Raw genomic sequence first — 6,406 nt, 5'->3', positions numbered from 1 at the left:
TAACATCATATTACACTCCAAAATATGTTTTAAATACCCGGTGTAGCTGGAGCCTTGGAAATGATCTGTCTTACAGTGAGGTCTTGCTCTGAAGGGTGACTCCAAAAAAAGGGGGGGGCGGGTGCTCCAACTTATTTCATCTCAATGATTTCCAGAACAAATGAGCTCAGTGTACTCATAAAACATATTTTTTGTAATAGATGCCAGCCCAGCGAACTCAGTCTGGGCTCTGAGGATCAAGCCTGGGGTTTTTCAGTCTTGCACACATCAGCAGCAGCAATAAAGGTTTACAAGCCAGTAACAGTTTAACAGTCCATGATACTGGTACAAGCCCACTGCTTCAGTGGCCTTGCTCCAACATTACTGACTGGAACCAGACAAACCACTTCATCAGTGATGCATGGGGGCGGGGGGTGATACTATTACTATTTGTTGCTTATTGCTAGTAGTCTCCATGATATGTAAGTTAGACCAACATAAATCCTATATCCACCTTCCGAAAAAGTTATTTAAAATGGCTCAGAGCCTGCAGCTCAACCCTTCAGAGTCAGGACCTCAATTTCTTTCCATCACTGCACATGGAAGCAATAATAATATGCCAAGACTGCCTGCAAGCAGAACCAAGATTCGGTCAACTCCAAGAGTCAGAACATCAGCACTGAAGGTGTTTACTTCACTGCATATGAAATTTTTAATTCAGCTCTGTGTTTTATAACTAACGCTCACCTTTAGGCATTATGAAGTTTTCTTAAGGTCTGTGAACCATCTTACTCAAACCAGTAACACTCAAGGAGATAATCCTTTTGAAACCAAAACTGGATAATTTGTATAAGCAGAAGTTGCACGATCATTTTCCTAATGTTTGACAGAGGAGTTCATCAGATTTAAATATATTCCCCCCTGATAATATAGTGCATAAATAGATACATATTCTATTTCAGCTATTATAGTACCTTCAACAACTGGACTATCATTTTTATGCGTGCAGTATAAACACTACCACAAATCTCTCACGAATCCTGCAAAGATCCTTTTTTAAAAAAAAAAATCTGTCTCACTTGATTGGGGGACAGGAAAGAAACACTCTATTACCTAATCTATTAAATGTTCCAAGAGTTATTTCACATTAAAGTTTGATGCCAGATTGTGTGTGTGTATGTGTGTGTGTGTGTGTGCACACGCGCGTGTGTGCTTTTGTAAAACTCTAGCTATTTTGGCAGGTCTGCGCTGATCCATTGCCATATTTTTTTGAGTGTTTGGAATCTCTGATATCAACACTGTGCTGGAATAAAACAATGTTAGACAAAAATAGCTTTATTTGCTGCTATAAATCTTCAGAAATTCTCCTTGAGGTCTGAGAGTGAAAATTTGGCACATCCCGCTGACCATGAGATCATTCAAATTAAACTTAATCCAATCAATTAACTTCTACCCCTGTAAAGGCAGTCAGTAAATATTAAATCCAAAGGCTATCAATTGACATACATGTTCCTGGGTCATTTGCTAGCACATGTAAAGTATGATAAAATAGGCTGTTATTCAATCAACAATGTAACATGGAGCTAAAACAAATATTGAGTCAGTGCTAACTGGCCACAAGAAAGTGATTCATATGTTCCCTTTAACATTTAAGCTTGACTTTGGAATTTGTTGGGGTGGAGGGTTGATCATTATGAGGTCTGTGTGTTCACGTTTTGGTTCCACTCCATGCAGAGCAATTGGCTTTCATAATATTTGTATGCTGTATTTTATATTATGGATACATAGCTAATGACGGTTTTGTGCGATCGCAGCGCATGCTGAAACAGCCACTTCAGGGGCAAACAAGGATGGCAAAAGATCAAGCAGAGCGCAAGACCCAAGCACAACAGTGATTTGTGAGGGGATTTCAGACACTGATTTAGTTTTTTCCTTAATGTGTAAATAGGGATAGACCCGTCAAACCCGGTGGAGTTATACTGATATACATCAGCTGCAGATCTGGCCATAAGTGTTTGCAGAGCACTTTGAGCATTGTTTAAAAAATGCAGTGGACACACCAGTTTGATTTATGCAAGCCTAACTTTATTAATGTCATTAAGGATACTTCTAATTTATTTTCCTGAAAGTGGGAGGGGAATTGGGCTCTTTGCTTTAAGGTAATTTACTCTGAAGCCCCCTGTACAGTTTTAATTCCACTCCAAGGAAGCTCGGGGGCTGGGGTGGCATTTCCTTCCAGCTCTCCCTCAGAGGCACAGAATTGGGAATGGAAAAAATCTGCTGGCGTGTTTATATTGTGAAGGGGGCAGCACAAGGAAGGGTTAAAAAGGAGGCTTCCAGCCTTTGTCACAGCACTCCTTCGACCGAGATCTGTTTTCTCTCATAAGATTTACGTCGGTGCGGTGACATCATGCTCCTTTATCTTCTTTGGAACAAGGCAAAGTTCCACATAGGGCCTTCCTCCGCCCCTTGCTTTCAACCTCCTGAGTCAGTCGCTGCTGCGTTACAGTCTGGATGGCTTCTGAGCAACCAAAGCAGATGTCAGACGTCCAAAGCCTTCATTCTACCAGGTCCTCAGTGCAGACAGGCTCCAGAGTCCCTGCAGGCAGTCGCTTGCAAGATTGGGGCCAAAGCTATGTTGGCAAAAGATTTTGATTTCCCTTTGTTTCCAGTCTGCGATGACACTCTGTGGACTTCATGGGTTGAACGTAGGCCAGATTTTTGCTCCAATTATCCATTTCAGAAAGGGCCAGAACCATTGGGAAGGGACCCCGGCATAATGACAGGCGTCTGGGACAGAAGTTGCATAAACCGGTTTGACCCAAATCAGTTAAGTCTGATACTGCATGTAACCAGGTTTATCTTAAACCAGTTTTGGCCATTTTGAAACTGGTTTATGTGCACTGAACTTATGCTCTGTTACAGGTTTAAACCGGTTTCTGATCACTTAAACTGGTTTATGTGTACTTCTGTCCCTAGCCTGGAAGTAACTTTGCTGACTTCCATGAGAGGCTCTGGGTTAGTACTGTGAAAAAAAATCCATCCCTTATCTCATATTACTAGTGTACTTTTGAAATGAATATCTGCAAAAATTGCTTGCATCCACCAATATTTTAACTAGAGGTGCACTGATACACCGGTCCATATCATATCGGGACTGATACAAGGAAAATTGACATTATCAGCAATTGGCGTTTTCTGGCTGATGAGGCCAATAACATCATCGGTAAGTGCTGCGTGCATGCGCACAGCTACAGCACGCATGTAGCCAGCCCGGCACCTTGGAGAGCAGTGTCTGGATGGTAAGTCTGTTGGAGGGGAAGGGGCAAGGGGAGGAAAGGGGCATGGATGGGTGTGGCAAAGTGGGGATCCCTGGCTGGCTGCAGTTAGCTCCCCACCTGGCTCTGGGCACGCCACCCGCTTGTCTTGCCCACCACACCTTGTTGGCAATTAATAAAGTTGTTAATTAAGGTGGGAAGCTGCTCATTGTTGCACCCTGATATTGGGGCAGGGGGGGCTACCTGCGGCTCCGTTCCTTCCCTACACCGCAGCCCAAGCCTCGCAGGTGGCATCTCAGACAGTCAGCTGAACCCTCACCTTCGCCCATTAGCTGTGGCCCTCATCCGTGGGGACCTTTGGCTTCCATAAGCCCTGGCCCCATCTCAGGCCCAGTTGGGACCCCAAGCTTCTGCGTTCATTGTGGGTGTCCCTTGCGGTGGGCCCCTGGCCCTTTTGGCCCTCAGGTCCTGGCCCCAGCACTGACCAGTTGAGTCCCTCAGCAGGGTCTTCGTCTCCTGCCTGCATTTACGGAGTGCGGTTCCCCATTCCCAGCTCAGGTGCTCCTGGGAGTGACCCTGGCCCTGTGGGGTCTCTCCCCAACTGTCTCAGGCACTTCCAGAAGCTTACCTGGCCTCTACGTCTCCTTTGATGTTGTTCCCCTTGCGCACACCACGACTGGTGCTCCAGGGTCTCACAGGGACTCTCCCCACCTGGAGCAGCAGGTCATTGTGCTTGGCAATTGCTGTTATTTTCAACCCACGCAAAGGTGAGGGCTGGGGTTAAGGCTCCCCTACCCACCTTTCACCAGGGTGATCACTGGCCTGGCATTTCCTGGTTGCTCCTGTGCCACTGAGAGCCCCGCCAGGCCACCCACTCCCGGCAGGGTGCAGTTTTAGGTCATGCCCAGGACCAGGAGCTTCCAAGCCATCCCCTACAGCTGCTCCCTTACCTCCAGGATGATACCAGTGGCCTTACAGCCAGGCAATGTTGCTGCCTCACCCGCCAGCAGGGAACTGATCGGGTTATAAAGGCAGCCAGGGATTTAAAATGGCTGCCCCAATCAGGAACATGCTGGCAGCTTGGCTCAGGCCCTTAAAGTAGCAGGCACCTACAGTGCCCTGCCACGATGCAGGGGCAGACTGAGGCCTCTGCAGTGAGGGGCTGGGGCTGGGGCAGGTGCTATCCAGGTGGGGCAAAGCACGGGACAGAGCTGGGAGCGGCTTGTCTGGGGAGCACGGGGAGGCACAGCAGCTCCTGCTGCTACGTGCAACCCCAAGGGAGCCATGGGAGGCGTGTGCCCCCCGATCTGTGCCTGGGATGATGGCGCACTGCTGCTGCAGGCTGGGGCCGGCACTGGCACGGGGCTCTTCCCAGTTGGGGGTGGACTAGGCCATGGCTGCTCTCAGGGCGGGCAGCGGCACTGGGAGCGGGGCTACTGGGGTGCTATGACAAATTCTGGGGTGGCTGTAGCCTCCCTGTAGGCTTCCATCCCCAGTGCCGCTGCCGCCCACCTAGAGCGCAGCCCTGGCCCAACCCCCTCGCCAGGAAGAGCCCAGTACCACCTCTGGCCCCAGTCCGCAGCGGCAGCCTGCCTTTGCCCCACGCACAGATATGGGGGGTACACACCCCCATGGCTGCCCTGGCAGTATACATAGCTGCAGAATCTGCCCTCCCGCTCCTCGCACGCCCCAGATGAGCCTCTCGTGGCTTTACCCAGCCCCAGCCTGTCCCTGTCCCACTCCCTCCCTCACCGCAGGGGCCTCGATCTGCCATCTCCATGCTCCTTCTGTCTCCCCTCTAAGGTACTGATTCTCAACCACATGCCAGGGCACCCTAGGGTGCTGCCAGATCCTTAAAATGGGTGTCAGAAGGTATGAGGAGATAAGTGAGGAGACAAGCAGATAAACCGAGCAGGTAAGCCAGGCTCAGGCTTGTCCCTGCCTGGAAGATCCCCTCACCCCTACTGTCCAGCCCCTGTGTAAAGAGGGAAGCACTGCAATACATAAATTAAAAATTGAAATTGGGTGCTACTTGAGTCACAAAAGTTAAGGAGGGGTGCCTCGAGTACAGTGAGGGCTGCCTTGAGTCCAAAAAGGCTGAGAATCACTGCTCTAACGCATCCCTTCCTGCCACTGATTTACATCAATTGAGGATTTGGCTGATGAATGCTTTGGTTGTTTGAGACCCTTCACTGTGAATTCTATCAGGAAGGGGATTACCTGGTCCCCACGGGGTTGAATTGCCTTTGATAGGTTCTTGGAGTTAGCCCAGGACTCTGCGGCAAGTGATTTTGTCATTAGTTTACAGTTTGTTGTTGCCACTATCATGCAAATCTTAACATGATAAATGGTAACACAATGCAGCTATTTGTGTAATTCTTCTAAACCAAATATAAACTGTCTTTTTAAAATAGTTTTAGAGGAAGGAAGGAAAGAGGTGGCTGTCATGGTAATCACATTACCAGGTGTGCAGAGTATTCTTATGCTGCATGCATCTGTGCTGCATTTTTTTTTTAAACCTGAAGAACAAAAGAAGTGCTGAGCTGGATCTGACTCCGGGTACATCTATCCCAGTGTCCTGCCTCTCAGTGGGGCAGAGCAGGGATGGTAAGGGAAAGGCTATTTATGCAGAATCTGTCCGGACTGACCTGTCTCCTGCCCTTCTCCCTATAGCTTCAAGTATTCCAAGGACTAGCACATCCTAATTTTGAGGCTGCAACTCTACCGACCACATTTAACGCCCAATGATGGATCTATCCTCCATGATTCTGTCCAATTCTTTTTTGAACCTGATTAAATTATCAGCCCCAAGCAACTTGGGGCACACCATGATTCCTTTCCCCTCCAAAATTCCAGAAAATGAGATTTACAGGCGCACAATGCTTTGAAGAAGGGAAGAGGCTTGGATAGCTTCCAGCCACCAGTCTCTCGCAAATCCCAAAATGCAAGCTGAATATCTACACAAAAAATTGTGTTAGTGATATTGCTATGAGGGCTTGAGGGGGCAGGGGTGGGGAGCGGTGCAATTTTGCTGGTGTTGTCCTATGACAACATAGCGCAACACAGTGTGGAGGGGATTCTAGTTCACTTATTAGGTACTAGGTGGATTTAGCTATCTAAATGTGATCCTACCCCATACTGCTGAAAAA

Source organism: Crocodylus siamensis, chromosome 13, assembly GCF_052110815.1.
Source record: "Crocodylus siamensis isolate JL-2025a chromosome 13, ASM5211081v1, whole genome shotgun sequence".
Classification (NCBI taxonomy): domain Eukaryota; kingdom Metazoa; phylum Chordata; order Crocodylia; family Crocodylidae; genus Crocodylus; species Crocodylus siamensis.
This window is presented reverse-complemented; position numbering follows the sequence as displayed.